This window comes from Amborella trichopoda, chromosome 5, assembly GCF_054954075.1.
Source record: "Amborella trichopoda isolate Santa Cruz 75 chromosome 5, AtrichopodaSantaCruz75HAP2 v2.0, whole genome shotgun sequence".
NCBI classification, from domain to species: Eukaryota; Viridiplantae; Streptophyta; class Magnoliopsida; order Amborellales; family Amborellaceae; genus Amborella; species Amborella trichopoda.
In genome coordinates this window covers 8,384,088-8,407,831 of record NC_142340.1, presented here as the reverse complement: position 1 = coordinate 8,407,831, position 23,744 = coordinate 8,384,088, and the positions used below count along the sequence as shown (strand labels likewise).

Sequence of the window (23,744 nt, the reverse complement as noted above, 5' to 3'; positions counted from 1 at the left end):
TTTGGGAGATTAGACCACCTAATCAAGTGGTCGAGTTAGGCCATATAATCTTTTTCCAGTTATAAATCGCTGAAAATTTTTGGGACCATTATGAACACTACAAATTAGAGATCATAGGAGTCATCACCGTCCAAATGTGGCTTAGGAGGTGATGAAAAGGGGAGCGAGACCGGTCATCATTGTCATGTGATGTGTTACGGCAGCTCCTTTCTCTTTCCATCACCATTCAATTCAATATGTTAATTCCACAATAATGGCCCTCAAGGCTTATGATTAATTGTGGCTATGAGGACTATAATTAGGGAAAAAAGATCACGATGAAAATTTTATGGCCAAGGTATCATTTCAGTATACAATATTTGCCTCTTACTGATTTAATTCAATATTTTTAAAATATATATGGGCAAATTCATCCTAAATATACCTAAAAACAAATGGCCAAAATATTATCTAGCACTTTTGAACTAAGAATAACATTAATAATAAACGACAAAAATTTAAAAGGAAAAAAAAATTGAACGGTTCAGATAGACCCAGAAAAAGAAATTAAAAAAATGGAATACATGTAAACAAGGGGAAGGCCATGATTATAATTATTTATGAAACGGACTAAAAAGATATTTATTCACAATCTAAGAAACCAACTAATAAGATAATAACAATAACTCAAAAACGACTCGATTCGTTGTAAGAATTGGGAGACCATCCAATTCCTATAGACTCGCCTAGTTCTATTACGGAACCGGGCAAGTTTGTCATGAAATTGGGATTCCAACCAGGCAATATATTTTTTATCATTTCCTTTTTCTTTTTCAATTTCTTATATTTTTTGAATGATTCTCAAAAGGTCTGATTCAGATTTTACGATCCAAACTAGATTTCCAAATAACTATTCACCCGGCCGATCTGGATTTTAAAAAACTTTCTCAAGATAATACTAATACCTTAAAATGCTCAAAGGGAGTTATGTCCTGACAGCCAAGATTAATCCTAAAAATAGGTCGTCTACAAAGAGACTATTTATCTTATGTCCATGGAGATTACAAACATGAGCTATCCATCTATTAGCGACATGGTCAATGTCATTGGAAATTTTACACCATGCCTTACAGGACTACATGTTATATTGTATTGGGGATTATTATATAAAGGTCATAATCATTTTTGTTCCCTAAATTTCAAAAAAAGTGATTGTAAGAGTGTTGTTGAATAGACATAAAGTTGCAAAAGAAAAATTCTTGGAGTTCGTGACTCAACCTGAGCTATCCAATTTGACATTTAATGAGTAAAAATAATTGTGATCTCCATGTACAAAAAATAAGGGGAAAAGTTTATATAGAGCCTAGCCTCTAAACAATCAAATTAGAGCCTACCTCAAAAAATTCACTAAAAGAGGTTGTTTTGATGCCCAAATATCCCCAAATTAATCATCTCGGCATCAAGATGAATGGACTTGAGAAAAAATGGATTTCAAGTTTTGAAAATAAGGTATCTTGTAATGTATTTTTTGACAGTCAATTTTTAAGTTATTAAAGTTTTTATACATCTACTTGATCTACACTATTTTTGAAGCTTTAAATTTTATAATTAAAGATGAAAATATATTTTAAGGCTAGTCAAAGATTTTTAATATTGAAACCACATTTTTTAACACTATTTGAAGGTGGGTTCTAAAGGTGTGTAGTATTTCATAATCTTGATTTTTTACTTACCCTTTAGGGAAACAAGGAAACAAATAATTAAAAGCTTACTTGAGATATTGTATAATCAATATCCAGGTACAATAGAAACTATAAAATATATATTTCGTTTTTGTGTTGAGCAAAATTATTTATGAGTAGGTTCACCTACAAGAATAGGTAGATGTCCCACCTCTTTTTTATCCTTAAAACCCTTCCCCAGCATTGCAAAGATCAACTGAGCCTCCATGAGTACTTCAGTTTACATTCAAAACCCAAAACAAAAGGAGAAAAAAAAAGGAAAAAAGACAAAAAAAGAAAGAAGAAAGATCAATACAGCCTTTGACAAAAGGGTGACACCATCCCCGACAGGAATTTGTGATATCTTAATACGAGGATCCATGGCTAGAGCTCGATTGAAATTAACTTGAATGCGTCTGGAAGGCTTCATGTAGTCTGAAACTGAAGACTCATCCTGAGCAACAGTGCCACCCCATAGTGTATTATCATACATAATGAGCCCTCCAACCTTAACCAACTTTAAGAGTCTATCATGGTGATTCTCATAATTGGCCTTATCAGCATCCACATATGCAAAGTCGAAGGACCCTTCCTCATTGGACTATTTGTATGGTAAGTTCCATTAGAGGTAGACAATTAAGAGAGAGATAGAGATTTTACATTTTGCAGTAGTTCATCAAGGATTGGCATTGCAGGGGAATGGATGAAGCTGATCTTGTGCGCCACGCCGGCTTTTTTGATGATTGGCATGCCATGCTCCTCGTGTACGTCTTTATTGATATCTATTGCCACCACCTGAACTTAGGTCATCATACAACAATGGATTTGGTTAGTATAAGTGACAATGTTTTCTCAGTACATGAGAAAAGAAAATAGAGGAATGTTCGTATGAGACAGTCTTCTTATGAGACATGACACATGTACAACATCCTTAGAAGACACAACTCTCCTACAAGACACGACACATGTACAACATTGATATCCTTAGAAGCCACAACTCTCCTATGAGACACAGTACATGTTCGACACTACTATCCAGTGTCAATGGCATTCATAAATGGTGGAGATTGTCCATAGCTCCATGTTGAGAGTATGAGAGAGAGAAAATGAGTACGCAAGAATTTACATGGTTCGGCCAATTGGGCCTACATCTACGAAAGGAGAATTAATCTGTATTATTATTACCCTTCTATGGCTCCCTTGTACAGATATATAGAGTTGTACATGATAACATTCTATATTGAAGAGTCCACAATAAGAAACAAAGATCAACTTGATTAAGGGAAATCAACAGGATTTAGGAAAGCTGGTTGATATGCAGATATTGCTCCGATACACTAGGCTGTCTCAACACTCCCCCTCAAGTTGGTGCAAAGAGATTGAATGAGCCCACTTGTCTAGAGCACAGATGAATTTTTCTTTGCCAACGCCTTAGTGAAGATATCTGCAGTTGATTTTCACTGTTAACATGAGGAGTACAAATAGTCTTGGCTTGAACATTCTCCTTCATAAAATGACAATCAACTTCAATATGTTTAGTTATTTCATGAAAAAGAGGATTAGTTGCAATATGGATTGCAGCTTGGTTATCGCAAAATAATGGTATTGGGTTGACTGACTTGAAACCTAAGTCATTGAGAAAGGATTTTAACCAAATTAGGTCAGAAGTTGTGGACACCATAGCACGATATTCTGCCTCAACACGGGACGTAGTGACAATATTTTGCTTTTTACTTTTCCATGTGACAATATTTCTACCAACAAAAGTGTAGAAACCTGTGGTAGATTTTCTATATGAAGGGTTACCAGCCCAATCTGCATCACAATAACCAATTATGTTTTCCTGTCCATTGTTTTTCTTCCAGATTCCATGACTAGGTGAAGATTTTAAATATCTTAGAATTCTATCAACAGTCTGCATGTGAGAAGATCTGGGGGTATGCATGAATTGACTAACCATGCTCACTGCATAGGTGATATCTGGTCTGGTAGTAGTTAAGTAAATTAATTTTCCAACAATTCGCTGGTATTGTCCAACATCTTGAAGATGTTCACCATCCTCGATGAAGATCTTGCTGTTGACCTCAACTAGAGTATCAATAGGTTTAGCTCCAATTTTATCAGTTTCTCTTAAGAGATCTAATGTATATTTCCTTTGTGAAAGAAACAATCCTTTCTTAGAATAAGCAACTTCTATACCAAGGAAATACCTTAATTTTCCTAAATCTTTAACATAAAAAACATTGCCGAGATATTTTTTTAGTTGATCAATCCCTTGTATGTGGCTCTTAAAGGCTCTAATGTCATCAACATATACTAATACAACAACAATTCTGGTGTAATTCTTTTAATAAACATAGAAGGATCAATAACACTTCTAGTAAAACCATTATTTAATAAGGCACTGCTTAACTTGGCATACCAGGCCCTAGGAGATTGTTTTAAGCCATATATTGATTCCTTTAGTTTGTACACAAGATCTGAATTTTTTCTAGGGTGTCCATGAGGTATTTCCATATATACCTCTTCTTCTAAATCACCTTGAAGGAAAGAATTTTTAACATCGAGTTGGAACAAAGGCTAATTTTGATTTGTGGCAATTGAAAGAAGAACTCTAATAGAGTTCATTTTGGCCACAGATGCGAAAATTTCTTTATAGTCTTTACCATAAGTTTGTTTAAACCCTTTTGCAACTAACTTAGCTTTGTGCCTCTCAATTGTACCGCCGCTACTGTACTAGATTTTATAAATCCATTTATTTCCAACCACTTTCTTTCCTTTAGATAATTTGACAAGTTCCCAAGAATGATTTTTGTCAAAGGCTTGAAGTTCTTCTTCCATAGTCTTTTTTCAAACTGACTTGGAAATAGCCTCTTGAAAGTTAGCTGGTTCCATATTGGAAGAACAAGCTAATATAAGAAAGGTAATTTTGAGAGATATGAGAGTAATCAACAAATTGTTCAATAGGATAGGTGGAAGCATTATAGGTATAAAAATCATAAAACTTATTTGGAAGACGAGTGGTACGTTGAGGTTGACTAATGGAAGGGGGGGCCACACAAGAGTCGATTTGATGAGGTTCAGCTTGAGGTTCTTCTTCATGAGAAACTTCAACTGCTTCTCCTCCATTCTCATTTTCATCGGTTTTATTAGTATCAAAATTATCAACTGTGATGTTGGGTATAACCATATGTGTCTCCCCCTGAATCAAATTTTCCTTAGTGGGAACAAAATATAGTTCATTTTCTCGAAAAACAACATCATGGAAAATGATAATCTGTTGGTTGATTGGATCATAACATTTATATGCCTTTTGAGTGGGACAATATCTGATGAAAATACATTTTTTTTCTTTAGCGCTTAATTTATCAACATTTTGATTGTGCACAAAACAGACACATAAAAAAAAAAAGGGCTTCTTCTCTCTACAGGGTTTTAGAGGCCAAAAAAATTTCGGCAGGAGGGCTTGTCTGGTGATGGAGAAGCCAATGAGGGCTTGACCGAGCCCTTTTTTCTGGTGCGGCAAGGTTGAGAGAGGAGGTGTACTGCAATGGCTGCAACCGTGAGATTCTCTGTTCTCTAGTGTAAGTAGTTACTCTGGAGACTGATCTGGTTTTTGCGAAGTCTCTTATGAATCTACAGGGATGATGACTTCTCAGTCTGCCAATATTAGCACCTTGCAACTCGAGGCTGATAGAATCCAAGGGCTTGATGGTGCATTGGAAGTGCGAACATAAATAAAAAACTGTAGACAATGTGCTGGTGATGGGGATGCTTGCCTCTCTTTCTTGCTTTCTCTCTCAAAGATACCTTGTTGGCTGGTGGTGCAGAATCTAACGGCAAGAACATGACTAAGAGAGAGAGAGAAAAAACCGTGCCAACCAATGAACCCTTATTTGCCGAAGAAAACAGTGAATTGATCTTAAGAAAAAAAAAAAAAGGCTCATGCAGTAGATGGAACTAATCAAGACGAAACTAATCAACTTGGCTTTGATACTATGTGGAGAGTATGAGAGAGGGAAAATGAGTACGTAAGAATTTACGTGGTTCGACCAATTAGGCCTACATCCATGAAAGGAGACTTAATCTGTATTATTATGACCCTTCTATGATTCCCTTGTACAGATATATAGAGTTGTACATGATGACATTCTATATTTGAAGAGTCCACAATAAAAAATAGAGATCAGCCTGATTAAGGGAAATCAACGTGATTTAGGAAAGCTGGCTGATATGCAAATATTGCTCTTCTACACCAAGCTGTCTCAACACTCCACATGCACTTCTAGAATTATTTTCGATGCAGTTACCGTAACTTCCATTTTCCAACAATAGGGGTTGGAGTTTTATCAATATTAACAATATTAATAGTGATTATTTTTATTTGAGCTTTATCCCAACTATTTGTGATTAACTTTAAACAGTATTAGTATTACTATACAAATATAAACATAAAAAGAATGTCATCACGTGGCCGTAGACACTTGCGGCCGTGGCCTTGTGTGTTGTCTTAATAAAATTGATTGCATCCTTGTGTCAGCCCTTTCTCTGTCATCTATTATTAACAGATGGCACATGGCACAAGAGGCTACAGTCACATGCACTTGCGGCTGCACTAAAATCCCAATGAAACATGAATGCCCATACTAATACTGATATTAATATGATAACACTTATAGAACAATAACATTATCATAAATATTGAAGGGAAAAAGCTTATATAAGTTTGCAACCTTATATTATTGAAGGAAGGTGCACCTCGAAAACCCTACACAAAGATAGAATCGCAGTGTTGGAGAATTTTCCAATTGATCAACTTGATGATGTATGGACATGAAAAAAAAAAAAAAAACGCATTCCAAGCCCAAAACATAATGAGCCTTATATCAAGTTTACTAGACCGTCTATTTTCAACATTTTCAACTATTTTTTATTTGCTCAATCTATACCATTTTTAAAACTTTAAAGTTTATGACTAGGGGTGAAAATAGAATTTCAAGTCATCTTAAGATTTTTGACATAGGAAGACATCTCTGAAAAATTTTTAGAAGTCCACTTTTCTTCTAAATTATGCGAAGGCGACCTTTTACAAACCTCAGCCATGTTGAAATACCTTATTATTAATATCTAAATATATTTACATCAATTATATTCTTTTTTGTTGTTGCATGAGACATAAGTTCTTGCATTAAAGTGAAGTGGGACATAAATTCTTGCATTAAAGTGAATAAATATTTCAAAATTTGATGAAATTTTTTGAGAAGTGCATACTGAGGCAAAGAGATAGCTGTGGCAAGCAGAGAGTATCCTGTGAAAACTCCAATCTCAATGGTCTTCTTGGTAATTATTAGCTTTAAAAGCAAGCTTATAAATTGCCTTCCATCGGGTGAAGTAGCCATGCCATCCCTGCTCACTAAACAAATATATAATTTAATAAAAGAAAGTGTATGGACTATACTATAGTTATGTGAATTACAGAAAGATGATAGTCTACGAGGCTATGACTTGTTGATCAAAGGACATACAATGAATGAGAGAGAGTGGATCAATAATGGATTCCGATTCCCACCATAACTCTTGCTATTGGATGAATAAATAATGTTTAAATTCACTTTAGTCCACAGGGATATAGTGTAGGATAGGGTTTTGGTGCATCAACCATGAGACTTGTTGAAATGCGATCTCCTATAGACTTTGGATCTAAAATTTAACCGATTAGTAATCCCAACCTCCCAACCACCAGGATCATGAATCCTAAAATGAGCAGACTTCCCTATCACCATAATCATGAATCTTGAAAAGATATGGATTTGTAACTTCAAAATTAAGAGTGTTTTTAATTTTATTGTAGATATTTCATTTTTATTATTCGCAAATCATTTACTCGTCACTTTGTTTTTTAGCTATAGAATATTAGATCTAAAGTTGAAATGCATTTGTCCTTGTGTTGTACCGGCCCTTCTTACTTGAGCTATTGTATCAAAGCTCGAGGGCATGGGGCCGGACTGAGAAGAGGAAGGTTCAAAGCCTTGGGGCACCATCTTATCCCTTGTACAAGGATGCATGTACATGGGTTGTACCTGCAATCCACTACAAATCCAAAGTCTAGCCAGCTATAAGCCAAATATGGCTCCTACCAAAGTCGACCTAGGATGTATTTCAAATCCTAAATCCAACACTAAGAAATATTTTCTTTTATAAAGGGATTGCATTTGAATAGGTGCATCTCTCATATAGCATATAAGAGTTGGAATGTAACCAGAGCAAGTGTATACCCATAATTTTTTTTTTTTTTTTTCTTTATTTTCACTACCTGAATTACTTATAGATGTCCAAATACATAATAAACAATAAAACACAAAAAATCGTAAGGACTCTCATTTGCTTACACTTTAACAATTATTTATTACACATACAAAATTGCATAAACTTGATCTTAGGATCATGAAACACGTAGTACTCAGAGGAATAAAAACTAATACTGCAAACCATAAAGAAGATTGTTAGAGGATTACCTCAACTGGATTCTGCAAACCCTACTCTGGTTCTTCTATAATGGTATATGAGATCAATGGTCTATCTTAGATCTTTGATGCATGGGAAACCATAAGCTATAACCCTTAGTCAATCTCTAAGTCTCAGAGCAATGGAATAATACATAAACTTAAGGCCTCAATGCCATATGTGAATAGGGCATGCCCTCCTCTCAATAGAATAATACATAAGCTTAAGGCGTCAATGCCATATGTGAATGCGGCATCACCCTCAATATTGACTCTATTTCCCAATACAACTATCATATGTACATGTCATATGATGGTACAATGATGACACTTTGTCTCTACAGGCCTACCATCACATACAATAGTCACACAGTCCCTTGGTTCTCTAACTTGTGCAACTTCGACATCATCAAATAATGACCCTGATAACCATCATTGGTTGTGCCCTAAGCCTAGGTAATTAAGGGTTTTTATACTCGATTGGCCTAACATGTTAGGCTCTTTCTGAGGATCGGCAAAACAATATTTGTCTATCTTGGTCCCTTTGGACCATAATTTCTTGGTCCCTTTGGACCACACTCTTTGTCCCTTAGGACCACACTCTCATTGGAGTTTAGTGTTCCACTATATCAAGTATTGATTATATGCTCTCATAAGACCTTAAATGACCAGAAACCCAACAATATATTTTCCATACTATAATTTCGTTCAAGGATTGATAAATGCAATAAATGTGGTCAAAATCTTTATACATGTAGGGAGGTTTGTGCCACACAGATGAGAGAGAGAAAGAGAGAGAGAGAGAGAGAGATTACCTTAGATGGGCCTCAGTCGCATTTCTTAGGTCTTTGACAACCTCTGCCTCTCGAGGATACACAGTTGTTTGCATGACAAGCTGTAAAAGCAAAATAATCAACAGTTATACTTCTAATATCTCTAGTGAGAAATTGTTAGAAACTTTGAGGTATGGAAAAATTTCAAAAGGCTATTTATGATAGATATTAATCTTCAAATCCAAGAAGGCAAATTCAGAATCTACCATCTCTATTCAGGTGAAAACTCGAAGTAACATTTCAAAGTCGATGGATTTAGGGTCAAGGCTGATTTATGGCATACAGTTCGAGATCCATAGTGTCTTGCTTGTAAATTGCCAGTAGAACTAACTAGATCTCACTTAAATCACAATTTTTTTTTTTAAATCAATAAAGAAAATTATCTATTTGAGATTGAAATATAAGGAAAAATCAAACAATAAAAAAGTTAAAAGTTACCAAACCAGGATCACAGGCGTGGCACTCGGAACTAACGGGTGCATCATCTATCCGTCAATGCACTTTGAGTTGACATCACTGTGAGCTCCGTTTTGAGTCCGAAGTTCACAGGAATTCTACATAAGCCATTTTAAGCCTATTCCAACTGAAATCAAGATATCTCCAATAGAATTTTCTTAAGAATTGGCCTATCTTCCCCATCCTGACTCCTAATAGTAATCTAAACCACGACGCTTACAATTATATCATGTTTTACATTTAAAATGAGGCTGCTTTGGCTAACTTCTATCTTTAATATTGTGCCTCAGAGACAAACCTGGAAGTTTTCCCTTCATATTTACAGGGGTAATTTAAACAGAAACTCAACAACTATTGATTACAAACATATGAAAACTACGTCTAGAGGCTTCCAGAAAAAACATAGCTTGGATCTGAGTCAAGAATGGCGCTTTAGCATACTTTGAGTTGACATTGATGCAATAAAAGTTGATGCCAATGCATATTGAGTTGACGCCCAAATCCCATGCCAGATGGGCTCTAATTTGGGCTTAAGTCACTAAAGATCTCGAATGGTGTTTCTATAGGTCAAATGTGATTTTCCATGAGTTTTACCTAGGACTTTGCCTCTAATAGGCACTTCAGAGTTAATGTTGCTTTGTCTAGACTTCCATTTTAGGTCATATGTACCTAGATAAAGTGATTGAATAAGGTTTGAGCTCAAGAGTCATGGTTCAGATCACCTTGAAGTTCATCAGCCATTGGGGTGTCTCAATAAGAGCATGCTCTACATATGACAATGTTTTGTGGTATTTTGAATGTGATTATGTTAGGGTACACGCATGGAATTATTTATGAAATGTACTCAATATTTTTTAACACTAATTATCATTTCTTTGTAGTATAAATTTTTTTTTGAGCAAGGGGTTTTTCGTTATTAAGAGGGATAAAATAAATATTTATATAAAAATTTAATAGCATTTAATGCTAAATGTGGGTGATGTCATACCCCCTGTGGATGATGACTTTCTCCACAGTACTTAATAAATGCTCTCCTATTTATCATGAATTTCTACTTTGCCATTAAATAATTATCTAAAATATCTTTAGATAAAAAAGTAATATATTATGGGGTAAGGATATTAAATGCTCAAAAACGTTGAGTACATTAAGTAAATACTCACATGTACAAGTATAATATAACCCACTTAAAGATTGTATATAATGATGTTAACGATGGTTGAAGCACATTGAGGGTCCTTCTAATTAGCAATCTAAGATGCTAGATAGAGTAATGAAAATTTAGACTTTCCTAAATCTTTTGCACGATGTTGCGATGTAGGAAATTTGGTTATTTATTATTTCCAAAATATTGTGGAAGCATACTGTTCATTTAGTTTAATGTGACTTCTTCAACCTATTGAATAACCTCAAAGGAAAAAGGAAAAAAAAAATCGTACTCTCTATGCACTTAAGAAAATAATGTCCCGAAATTGAATAAAGGCCATCCAATTTATCGAGGGTGAGACCCAAGTGTTAGAAATCGTATAATTCAAATTTCTCTTTTGAAAATAATTATCTAACAATTATTAGGTGGTTCCCAAAATTTTTTATTGTAAAAAAGTCTTCTCAAGCCTACGGGAGTAAATTGACATTATGGCTCTTATGAGCATGGTATACACACTCTTTACTATTTCCTTAAATTTTGTACTATTAATGTGCATGTAACCACGATATAAATGTTTCCTTTTATTCAATCGAATTTTAGTATTACATATAGAAATTGAGAGGTTATTTTTATTTTTGGACAGCTCAGTGGTCGACTTCAAATCTGTGATGTCGTGTTACCCTCCTAAACAGATACAATCAAGCCTAATAATAAATCCTGTAAAACTTTGGCTGTGTAAGCCAATTTGGAGGCTTATGTAGGTTCTAATAAGCTTTTATAGGCCTGATCTTTTGCTAAGTGTAAGGAGTTAGAGTCTGGCCATTCATATTTGAGAGCAGTGTTTGGATCAGACCTCCTAGTGTCGATCTAGATTGTCCGAATCGACAATCCAATAATTATAAAAAATATAAAATAGAAAGAACTTGCATAAATCATCTTTCTCATCTATAATACGTCGTTTATGGTTTAAATATTAATATAAATATACTATAGAAGAGGACATTATGGGTTTTGAATAGAATATAGCCCTTCTCGCTGTCCAATTTAAAAGCGAACCATTAAACGTTTGATCTAAATGTGACATCTCAGAGTATTTTATTTTTATTATTTTTCTATAAATTATATAAAAATAAAATTTGGTACGTGTCATCATCTCAATGGGGCACACCTAAAAACATATTTAAAAAATATTTCCGATAAAATTCAATAACTAAAACGCCCCTGACATTTTCAGGGGCATTTTAGCCATTTTATTTTACGGGGAACATTGTTTTTATGTTTTTTTACCTGTGCGAGTTTAAGAGAGGAGTGCGTGCCCAAAATTTGGTGTTACAATATTTTGTAGACTAAAACTTAAAAATAAAATAGTGTTGAGGTGTGACATTGTTTGGAGCTATCTCAGCCATCTATTCAGAATGGACGGTTGGATAGTGAGATTTATATAACTTTTATATAGTAGGGGAAGTATATTAAGCTTGCTCCTATAGGACTAGTAAAAAGTTAGAGTGCAGGATGATGTGACACTTATTTGAGTAAAAAGAATTAAAAATTGGAGAATGGGGCTAGAATCGTGATAGTAAAACTCCCACACTTTAGTCACCATGTTGTTGTTTCCATTCCAATCATTAACACCACCCCACTAATACTTTAAAAAAATGCCCACTCCCAATCTACTTGAAAAAAAAGATAGAAGCTTGTCTTCTCGTGATTTTGTTCCAATTCCAATGAGTAACAACCCCTAATACCTTCTATTAAGCTTGCGCACCAAGATGAATAACAACCCCTAATACCTTCCATTAAGCTTGCGCACTAACTCATGCAGTCGTCTTCAACTTCCCATAATAGTGAAAATATCAATTAATTGAAATAGAAATTTAAAAGTAAACCTTTTAATATAAATTGTTATCATTTGACTCCCTTAATGAGTTTGCATGGGTTTACAACCCCTTTAATTGATATTTTTTACTATTTTAAAATCCAAAAAAATTAGTTGTCTAAGAAAAATGTGGCAATTCAAATTAAAGAAGATTAAAAAGAAATTAAATTTATATTTTTGATGGAAATTGTGGTTTAAGTACAACAAAACGAACTAGCACTAATTGGCATCATTAAAAAGAGGCCATTTTGTACTTTAAATTTACTCTACTGGAGTATTAGTTATTGAGAAATTCTCATGATTGATAACTTCCAATAATTTATAAAAATTACGTCTGTCGTGGAACTTCTCATTTTAACATAGATTAAAAGAAAATGGAAATTTTCGGTAATTATCAAATTTTGGTCACACTTTGGCTATTTTTTGGTGTCAGGATAAATGAGAAATTGAGCTTGAGCTTGATTAGTGACTCTGTTTTTTTTTTTGACAATAGTACATAGTAATGAAACTTAAAACGTTGCGCTATAAATACCCAGCCTCTATCGTTTTGACCCAAGCCCGATTCTGATCGCAGTGACCATGCTAATCTGGTCTGTATCGCTCCAATTTCTTACTATTGAACTAATCACAAAGGTAGTTCTTATGAGTCAATAGGAATTTTGACTACAAATCCTTTTGAGAAATGTCATTGTGAAATGGGGATAGTATTATATGCTTTCACTAAAGGGTGACAATTAAAATTGGAGAGGTATATAATGAGATTATTTACCATGTTATAAAAAATATCTTGAGCCATAAATGTGAAGTTTATTACTCATTGGATGTAAAATCTCTTCATTAATTTGGCTAATGAGAAAATTGGAGGCAAATTTCCCCTCACTAGTTTTGGGTTCCAAAATGAAGGTTAAGATATTTACATGGAAAAAATATATCCTAAGTTTAGAACCTAATGCAAGTAGGGAAAGCTTTCTATGTTTTCTTTATAATATAGAAGTTTTATCGTCTCCCTACTATCTAGACGTCTATTTTTTATCGAGAGAGTCACTCACCATTTGATCTTAGATCCGACGTCTCAAAGTACTTTATTTTTAGTTTTTTTAATACCAATTTTTTAAATATAAAATTTGGTAAGTGCCATCTTTTCATTGGGTCGCATCTATAAAAAATATTAACAATAATTTTTCAATAAAAAATAATGACCAGAATACCCCTTGAAAGTTTTAGGGGTATTTTGGTCATTTTATTTTATTGAAAATATTTTTTTTTATTTTTCGTTAGTGCAAGTTTAATAGAGGAATGGAAGTCCAAAATTTGGTCATTTTATTTTAATAACCAAAATCCCCTTGAAACTTTTAGGGGTATTTTGGTTATTTTATTTTATTGAAAATATGTTTTTTTATATTTTTCGTTAGTGCGAGTTTAATAGTGGAATGGATGTCCAAAATTTGGTGTCAAAATAGTTTATAAAAAAAATAATTAAAAATAAAATAGTGTAGAGACATGACATTGTGATTGGGGCAATCTTAGCCTTCCATTAAAAAATGAACTGTTGGATAAGGGGGAGGATAAAACTTCTATGTTGTAAGGGAACATAGAAAGCTTTCCCATACAAGTAAGTGCAGTCATTATTTGGCCTTGCCCACTTAAATTGAACCAAAATGTAAAGGAAAAGAATTATATAAGATAACTTTGTGCTTTTGAAATAAAGTGCGCTTCAAAAGCTAACGGAAAAAGAGGTGCCATTTCCTAGAAGTCAAAGAAATAAAATGTAATGGCATTATCCACCATGGAAGCCGAGTATGTGGCATGCTATCAAGCAACCAAGGAGGCTATGTGGATTAAGAAGTTTCTTAATCAACTTAATTTTCATCTTGTACGTTGTGAGGCAGTGAGGATTTTTTACGACAACACGGTGGCTATTTGTGTCTCCAAGGAGCCTCAGTTTCACAAGAATTCCAAGCATATCAAGCCATACTTCTATCACCTGAGGAACGAGGTGTGATTGAAAGATATCGAGATCAGCTACATATCTATAGTTTTGATGATTGTAGACTCTTTGACTACAGGGGGTGCCCCTAATGTTTTTGTAAGACATGTGAGAGAGATGTGGATTAGAGAAAGTGAGAAAGAGATAATGTAAGGCCTTCAAAGGTCAAGTAGGAGATGTTAGGTTTATGTAGCCTTTAAAGGCCTTATGAGTATGTGATGAAATTTTTTTATAATGGAACATAAACCCAATGGGAGTGTGGTCCTTCGGGGACCATACTAAGCAAACGATGTTTTGCTGATACTGGACTGTGCTTGACGATCTAGGTCAGTTAGTTGGAAAACCCAAGGTACCTGGGTATAGAGAACAAACCGAGAAGGGTTTTTGGGTTATCCCTTAATGAGGTCGGAGTTTATGCCTTGAAGAGTGAGCCAAGGGATTGTGACCCTTGTGTGTGATAGTAGGCTTATAGAGACGGGGGTCAAAACCTCATCCATGATCCATCACATGGCATGCATATCAATAGATTGTTTGGGAAAGCCACATATCCACCTTTTAGACTGAAGCATATGCATGTGTGAGAGATACCCCTCTGCACAAGAGTTATGGTCGCATTATGTCGTGGTGACATTGACTCGGGGAAGACCTGTAATCTACAGACTGGGATTGCGATCCCTTGGCTCATCGATCTGACTTTGGTGACCTGCGAATGACACTTTGCTTGGACTGTGGGTCAGGAAAAACATTGGGTCGGTTCGATAAAGCAAGTGTTGTCTGTAATCCACAGTTGAAGGTAGAGTACGCTATGATTACTAATTGAATTCCTGAACCATATGGATCCATTTTTCATCAAAATAATTTAATTGTATTTGTTTTATAATATAAATTATTTTAGAATTATTATTTGAATTTTTATGAATCTTTTGATATTTTATTTATAATTTTTGGACTTATAAAAATAGAGTTGTTGATTTTACAAAATTATAAAATTCAAATAATGTTTTTAAAATTTTAAAATTATATAAAATCTCATGGGGGCCATAGTGCACATGGGCCCACCATGTGACAAGTGGGTGGGACCCACATGTGCCACATATAGGTGGCACGCCCCACCCCTTGCATGCTTCCTTCTCATTGCTTTGGAATCAAGAAATCTAAATTTTGGTAAGTATATCTTGATGCATGTGATCAAATTGAAATATGGTATATATTGACCATATCTTATCCTAAATATTATAAGCATATATTAACTTGCTTTTTCTTATGGAAAATATAAGATGGATTATGTAATTTTATAAAATGCAAAATATTTTTAATAGATTTAATTTATTTAAATATATTGATGGGAAAATGGTTTAAGGAAAGGGGGATAATGGTCCATGCACATTCCATAATGTTGATGACCCATCTATAGAATGGATGGCTCAGATATCTCATCCCACAAGTCACCCTAATCAACGGTTCATATTCAATCTAAAAAAAGAGACAAACTAGGAGAAATCCTAAACCTAATTTTGCAATATAAATAGGAGTGTACCCCCTATTCTCTACACACCTACTCTCTCATACAACTCTCTCTCATCTTTCTCCTAGAGGGACACACCCCACTCTTTCTAGTGTTCATAAGGTGGGTCAAATAAGATCATAAAATTCTAGATCAGAAAAAATATTACTTTTGGGAGATTAGAGTACATAATCAAGTAGTGGAGTTACGCTATATAATCTTTTTCCAGTTACAAATCCGTGAAAATTTGTGTGACCCTTGAGGCCACTCAAAATTAGAGCTCATAAGGGTCATCACCATCCAAATGTGGATTTGAAGGTGGTTGAAAAGGGAGCGAGACCAAGCATTATATATATATATATTGTTGCCATGAGGACAATAATTAGGGAATAATCATCAAAGTGAAAAATTTACGGCCAAAATATTATTTCACAATACAATATTTTCCCCATACCGATTTAATTCAATATGTGCAAAAAAATATATTAAGTAGCATATTTCTAAGAAGTGTAAAAAGTGTGTTAATTGCACCCAAACCCACCTTGAGCACTCTTGCACCCTCACATATATGTGCACACACTTTTGTGTCCCCTGCATTAGTCTATATATACTAAGTGTTTTTGCTATAAACACATCGGTTTTTCCTTTCTATTTTCCAATTTGGAACTAAAATACTACTGCCCCTCTCTCTATAATAATACATTTTAGAAATGTTAATGTTGGACTCTGCATTATTTCTAAATAAAATCTAGAATTCTTTTAAGGGAAAGTTTATATAAGGATCATGCCCTGAACAATCAAATTAAGACGCACCTCAAAATACTCAAAAAATCATTAGAAGAGATTATTTTGATGCCTAAAAATCTTCAAGTTGTCATCTTAACCTCAAGATGCATGGACATGATAAAAAAAGGATCTCAAGTCTTGGAAATAAAGCATTACAAGATGTAATACATTTTCTAGAACATTAATTTTCAAGTATTCAAATATATATACTCTATCTACACTAATTTTGAAGCTTTAAATTTTATAATTAGAGATAAAAATGAGTTTTGAGGACATCACCAAGATTTCTAGAATTGAAATAACATCTTTTGATAGTATTTGATGGTGCGCCTTAATTTGATTGTTTTAAGACTTCAACTTTATACAAACCACATCCTTCTTTTAATCGAAAAAATATTCAGTGTGTAAGAATTTTACATAAAAAAATTACATCTTATGATAAAAATTTGGAGGTGCACCTTAATTTGATTGTTTAAGGTTGCAATCTTAATTTGATTGTTTAAGGTTGCAAACTTATACAAAGTTGCAAACCACACACCCAATGTTAAATTGTTCTATCTCTTATAAATATTTTGATAAATTCCCCCTACACAATAAGAAAGACTATAGATTTGTGGGGCTTTGTGCATTTAGTAATTTAAAATTTTGTAATTGAATTCCTCATCTTGAAAAATCAAAATGCTTGCCACTTACCTCAAATTTCCAAATTAAAAATTTCTTGAGCGCTCTTCTTGGAGCAACATTTACACTTACTTCTTCAGGAAAATATTGTATCTAGGAGGATTTCTTATTTGAAATTTGGGGATCTCCTGTAGAAACCATATGAGTATTTTCAAGAAAAAAATCGATTTTGAGGTACCTAACCACCAAGATCTATGTGAAATCTTTGAACATGTTCTTTTTTTTTTGATGGCTCACATTGAATACTTTCTTTTCTCTTTTTTCTAGCTTGGTTCTAAGCTATTGGGGGCCAAAACACCAAAATTTTGGGTCTTAAAACTACTCAAAGCTAAAATTTTACAAAGGATGAATAATTACACCAATTTCCCATGCAAATCCTATTTTAGTAAACCATGTTTACTAATGAAAGGTGTGCCATGGAGCAATTTCATCCAATATTTTTATACCCGTGGAGGAATAACATCTCCATTACCATGAAATAAATCAGCTCGTGGTTTTTATTATGGAAAATGGTTTAATATGGTCGCAGCCCTATCAAAATAAGCAAAGCCTAATCTCATAATTCAACAAAAATTGCAATTAAAACATTGGAAAGCCTTTACATGAAAATCTCAGCTTGAACATATTAGTTGTGAAATAAAATTAGGATTTTAAGCTCTAAAAATCGTGTATATTGTAATTTATTATTTAGACCATCCATTTAGACCTAAAATTTAGTGTTCATAGATCCACAAGATATGTGCCATTTTTTCAGTTTCAAATTTTATAATTGGTGTAGATCTATCACAGAGATTTCCATTATTAAAGGTCCTTTCTGAACGAGAATTTGAGGTAAGAGATTTCCATTATTAAAGGTCCTTTCCGGACGAGAATTTGAGGTAAGACTGTATTTTGTTTACATAAAGACTAGGCCGTATAGAACCTTCATTCTTTTATACTTTATACTTCGAGTATACAAATGCATTCCCACCCATGGATCATATGAACATATACTAATTAATGGTAATCCTTTTTGTTGACTTTGCCATTGGCATGAAAATTAAAAATAGCGTTTAAGCCTCCAAGATAAACAAAAATGTTATCAAGTTCACACCGAGAATACCAACCTTGCACCTAAATTTATTCATAAATATCATTGGTATTTGTTTATGTTTATCCCATATGCAGCTTAGTACATGATTACCAAAGGGTCAAGTCTGGATCGGGTTGTGGTGGTAGCACCCACACCCTAGTTATCAATTTACAGTTTTCATTACTAATCACACCACACCGTTAATATTTTCAAAAAACTAACTCCTAAACTATTTCAAAAATGAGGTAGGGGCATGTCTTCACCTGAATTACCTAAAAAAGAGACAAAGAGAGGACCTTCCACTTTTGGCTTTAAAGATGTAAGTGAAATGAGAGAGAAATAGAGAGAGATCATCCCTCAAAGAGATGAAAGTTACATGAGAGGGGATAGGATCTTCCTCTTTTAGCTATAAAGATGTAAGAAATGAGAGAGAGAGAGAGAGAGAGAGAGAGAGAGAGAGAGCTTAGATCTTGAAGCAATTCATCCAAGTAGAGAATACCAAGAGAGTGGACGAAATTGATCTTATGTTCTACCCCAGCTTTTTGGATGATGGGCAATCCAACCTCTTCATATGCCTTGTTATCGACATCTATAGCTGTTACCTGAAATCATCATTATAGTCATCAACCTCATTATTGTCATTTTATAAGTATCTTTAAAGAAAAAATTTATATAATGTGTTGATTTTGTACTACAAAAGTAAGATGCTTCTCAGAACCTACCTGAAAAGGTTGTTTTAATGTTAGAAAACCCTTTAGTTTATCAGAACTTGTGATGATAGAAAACCCAGGTTGTTTCAATGTTAGAAAACCTATTAGTTTATCAGAACTTGTGATGATAGAAAACCCATTGGAAGGAGAGGAACACAAGAACATTTGAAGGAGTGCTTTGAGAGTTGGAGGAAGTTATAGATTGAATGCAAAATACTGTGGAACATGATAATAAAAAGGAATGAATATTGTGGAACAAGTACTACTCTAAGAAAAGAATATGATAATAAAAGGGAATGAAAATCAAGACACCAATAACTCATCAAGCGTTGGCATATACAATCAATAAAACAATGCTAAGTCACTGATTTAATCTCCAAATTGGTGATCATAAATTTACATATCGAATGAGCTCTCAAATAAATTTACTCACAAACTATTCTATCCAAAATATTGAAGCCCGTATGTGTAAAGTTATTTAATACCAATGTACTCCTAAACCCACAAGCATTTGCAAAATGTTCAACGTAAATATGTAATTGAAGAATAAATCAAGTACAAACTTTAATTTTTAAGCTACTCAAACTATCAACAAGATAAATCAACTCTTTCCTAATATATCACCATATCTATGACAAATATATACTAAAAACAATCTAAAAATATCAAAGTTAACTCACAATACAATATAATGTAAAATTTGCACAACATTCAAAGCAAAGCAATGCAAACAAAGCATTAAAAGAAAAAAAAATCAATCACAGTTCTATGAATTTCCTCACGGTCATTGAAAAACAATAATAAACACAATACAATCTCCTGTAAAAAATTCGAGTTCTAATAAAACCCTCAAATTTGTAGTTCTCAATAACCCCAAATTTAAAAATTCTGAAACAATAAATAAGAAACAAACATAACTCAAAAACTCATATATATCATTCAAGATCTAAAAACAACCCCAAATTTACAGTTATTAAAAACCCCAAAAAAAGTCACTTTTTAAAAACCCAACCATCACTCAAACAAATTGTCATTTATGAAACTGTGAAATCAATCTAATAAACCCTTAATCGACCTCTTCTACTCAACTATGAAACCCTAAATCATAATTTTATACAATGTTAACTTCTAAAAATCGAATAACAGATTAGATTATACATACCCTCACTACATATTTGAAATTCGTCAAATGCTTTCAAAATACGTCAAGTTATGATCTGTCAAAATACTTGTGTCCAGATTTAAATCACCATTTTGATTATAAGAAAGTCAAAAGAGTGAGAAATGGGGGGAATGAGAAGATACTTGGACCGGTGAAAATGAGCTCTGCCCAATTTCGGTTGTTGAAAAACCGAAAATTGGATAATTTTGGTTGTTGAACAACCGAAATGATAGCAGGAAGTTTAAACGAGCTAATCCCGTTTTCAGTTGTTGAACAACCGAAATTATATTGAATTCGGTTGTTCAACAACCGAAAAATAGTAAAGTCATCTTCTTTAAAATTTCCGTTTGGACCAGAAAAAACGGACACATAGGTAATAACAGAAACTATTTGGTAGTTCCATAACAATAGAAACTATAACAGATATGAATGTAATTTTTCCTACTTTTTATCACGTGCAACATATATGCTTCTTACTAGAGTTAATGGGTAGACGCTTGTCATAAGAATAAGAAAGGACCCTAATCTTATAGACTGTAGGGCACATTACCTTATGGAGAGTGTAGGGCACATTACCTTGTAAAGAGTGTAGGACACATTACCCCATCTTTATGTGGAGAGATGCGTACCCTCTTAGAGAGAAAGAGAGGGAGACATGGATGAAAGTTGTGAGAGAGATATATGAAGAGAAAATCAAGGAGTAAGAGATTTTGAAATTATAGAGTAAGAGATTTTTAGAAGATAGAGAATCCTTAGAGAGAATTATATGGTTCTTATTCAACTTCCTAAAACTAATGGTATAGATATATAGGAAGAGAGATGTGTACCTCTTTAGAGAGAGATGTGGATGAGAGAGATGATAGAGAGATATGCATTCTTATATTATAGGGAAGAGAGAGAGAGAGTAAGCGTGTTTCCTCATACATGAAAATTTTAAAAGGATTCCAAAAAAAAATTTCAATTTGTTTGTAAAGATTTAATATTAAGCAATGCATATTCTTTATCTCTTAAAATATTTAGCAGTATACAATTCAAAATTTGTAGTAACTATGTAATAACGGGAAGAAAGATGAAAATAGAGATTCATGTGAGTGATGAAAAAGGTATATCGGTATACTGACCATCTCAAAATTCAGAAACTAATATTTCACATGCGTTTTTACACCAATGACAAATAGTATTTCTTCATCATCAAATCAATTCTCCAATGGCAATAATCCTTTCTACTCAGAGAGAAGATATCCTTCTGTCATTTTGACAATGACAATAGCAGTTGTTCTTTATAAATATTTCTCACATATTTTTTTGGAGAAAAAAATTGCAACAGATTAGTAGTTTTGGTTTTAAGTATAATTACTTATCCATATTATCGTAGTTAAAATTTGCTTGGGTTACTCTTCATTAATCAATTTTTTGATTAATAAATCCCTTTGATCATTGAATATTTAGTTAATATGTTACCAATAATTGCATACATGCAACGCACATAATTCAACTAAGATATATAGAAATTGAGAGATTATTTTTCTTTGTGGACAATTCAGTGGTCGACTTCAAATATATGATGTTGTGTTACCCTCTTAAACACCTTAGACAAGAAGCCCAATAATAAATCCTGTAAAACTTTGGCTGTGTGAGCCAATTTTGGAGGTTTATCTAGGCTCTAATAAGCTTTTATAAGTGTCATCTTAGGCTAAGTGTATGGAGCTAAAGTCTGGCCATTCATATTTGAGAGCAGTGTTTGGATCAGCTCTCCATAGTGTCGATCTAGATTGCCTGAGTCGACAATCCAATCAATTATAAAAAATAAAAATAGAAAGAATTTCTATAAATCATCTTTCTCATCTATAATAGGTCATTTCATGGTTTAAATATTAGAATAAATGTACTGTAGAAGAGGACATTATTGGTTGTGGATAGAATATAGCCAAACCTTGATTCCAAGGGAGAATCGGCCCAACAAACTAGTCAATATGTTCGGGGTCGGGACAATGATTTTGCAAACCTTCTTTTTGAGATAAATGTGGTTAAATAGGAAATGTTTACATATTTTCCCAAATAAGTATACCCCGCGCCCCCTCTGTCCCTCCAGTAGTCCAATTTAGATCAAGTGAGTTATTGACTGTTTTTATCCAAATCTGATACTTCAGAGTATTTTATTTTATTTATAAATATATAAATATAAAATTTGGAATGTACCATCATTTTAATAGGGCATACCTAAAAAAATGGTAAAAAATATATTTGATAAAATATAATGATTAAAATACCCTGACACTTTCAGGGGCATTTTGGTTATTTTATTTTTGTGGGAACAATGTTTTTGTATCTTTTTAGCGGTGCGAGTTTAAGAGAGTAGTGGATGCCCAAATTTTGGTGTTAAAATATTTTGTAGACTAAAACTTTTAAAAATAAAGTAGTGTAGAGCCTTGACATTGTTGGGGCCTATCTTAGCCCTCTAATTCAGAATGGGCGGTTGGACAGTGAGAAAAATATAAGTTTTATACAATAGGGAAAGTATAGAAAGCATATGTCCATATATGACCCGTAAAGTTAAAATGTAAGATCATGTGACTCTTATTTGGGTGAAAAGGATTAAAATCAGACATAGTTGACTCTCGTGATTTTCTTCTAATGATTAACAACCCCTAATACCTTCTATTAAGCTTTCGTAACAAGGAAACTTGTACAGTCAACTTCCCATACGCAGTAATAGTGAAAACATCAATTAATTGAAATAGAACTTTAAAAGCAGACTTTTGAATATCAATTGATATTGTTTGACCCCTTAGCGAGTTTGCATGGATTTACAACCCTTTTAATTGATATTTTTTGCTACTTTAAAATCTAAAAAACTTAGCTGTCTAAGAAAACTGTGGCAATTCAAATTAGAGAAGGTTAAAAAAAGACGGCCATTTTGTACTTTAAATTTACTCCATTGGAGATTAGTTATTGAGAAATTCTCGTGATTGATAACTTCCAATAATTTATAAAAAATAAGTCTATCTAAAATATAAATTAAAGAGAGTCCACCGTATGGAACTTTCCATTTTAACATAAATTAAATAAAGAACGAAATTTTTCAGTAATTATCAAATTTTGGTCGCAGTTTGGCTTGTTTTTGGTAACAAGATAAATTCGGAATTGGGCTTGAACTTGATTGGTGGTTTTCTTTTTTTGTCAATGTTACATAGTAATGGAACTTGAGACTGTACTATGAATAACCAACCTCTACCGTTTTGACCCAAGCCCGATTCTAATCGTAGTGCTAATTTTCTCTATGCCGTCCCAATTTCCTTTTGAACTAATCACAAAGGTAGTTCTTAT

The 23,744-nt window shown here is 33.4% G+C and overlaps 1 long non-coding RNA gene across 2 annotated transcripts; it reads right to left on the bottom strand.

The window, feature by feature from the left end:
* Positions 1–1,850: 1,850 nt before the first annotated feature.
* Positions 1,851–20,501, bottom strand: LOC148781923 (uncharacterized). 2 transcript variants are annotated; one of them, XR_016055850.1, is made up of 4 exons: positions 20,418–20,501; positions 19,045–19,147; positions 9,019–9,098; positions 1,851–2,495 (listed from the first exon to the last, which is right to left on the bottom strand). It is a non-coding gene; the product is annotated as an uncharacterized LOC148781923 (long non-coding RNA). The 2 variants fall into 2 exon arrangements; XR_016055851.1 differs by lacking the exon at positions 1,851–2,495 and adding an exon at positions 4,985–5,533.
* Between the last annotated feature and the right edge of the window lie 3,243 nt (positions 20,502–23,744).